A 1,204-nucleotide genomic window follows, 5' to 3' on the forward strand; every position below is an offset into this window, starting at 1 on the left:
TATTCATTTGTTAATTGTTTTTCCTTTCCTGTTAGGATGGAAGCACCTTGATGTCAAGGGTTCTGTGTATCTTATTCATTGTTTGTATCCTCATGCCAAGAGCAATGTCTTGCATTAACATAACATAACATAACATAACATAACATAACATAACATAGCAAAACATAATATAACATAACATAACAAATAGTTAATGCATATTTATTGGAAGAGTGATTAGTTCTCATTCATAATCCAAGAGGTAGATGTAAGCTTTATCCTCATTTTATAGCTAAGGATAGCCTCCTAGGGTTAACTAACTCGCCTAAAACCACACGAATTGTTGCTCAGATTTTAACCCAGTCTTACTTCAGAGCCTTAGTTCTCAACCAGTGTGTGTTTTTTCTCTCTACTTTAGAATGTAAATTCTACATAGGGAAGGCTTCTGTGCCTTCATGGCATTTGAGAATCTGCTTCCTATCAAATGAACAAAGTCTTTTATCTTCAACCTCTCTTCATTTTGTGCATCCTTTTCTCTCCAGGTCTCCTTTTAAATACTACTAGTAATGATAACTAAAAACTATAAGGGAGGCTGGGTGCAGTGGCTCATGCTTGTAATCCCAGCACTTCTGGAGGCTGAGGTGGGCGGATCATCTGAGGTCGGGAGTTCGAGACCCGTCTGGCCAACATGGCAGAAACTAAAAATGCAAAAATTAGCCAGGTGTGGTGGCAGGCACCTGTAGTCCCAGCTAGTGGGAAGGCTGAGGCAGGAGAACCACTTGAACCCAGGAGGCAGAAGTTGCAATGAACTGAGATCACGCCACTACATTCACTCCAGCCTGGGCAACAGACTGAGACTTCGTCTCGAAGAAACAAACAAAAAAATTGCAAGGTAAAATCTACTTCACATGCTCTTTTTGTATTATACAGCAATCTAAAATCCAGTGTTCCATTTAAAAAGCAGCCATATGCAATAGTAAATATTTATAACTGCTCCATTATAACAGGTGAGGAAACAGAGGTTCAGAGAAGTTAAGTGAATTGATCCAGGTGACTAAGTATGTGGTGGGACAAAATCCAGAACAGGAGTTTTGTATGCAGATCCCATTCTTGTGTCTGTGACAGCTGGTGCCTCTTGGTTCCACTGTGTCCTTCTCTTTTCCTCATCCTTCTCTTCCTGGTCCCTCTGGAGCCTCGTGTTCCTCCTTGCATATTGCAAAAGCTC

Source organism: Piliocolobus tephrosceles, chromosome 1 (genome assembly GCF_002776525.5).
Source record: "Piliocolobus tephrosceles isolate RC106 chromosome 1, ASM277652v3, whole genome shotgun sequence".
Lineage (NCBI taxonomy): Eukaryota > Metazoa > Chordata > Mammalia > Primates > Cercopithecidae > Piliocolobus > Piliocolobus tephrosceles.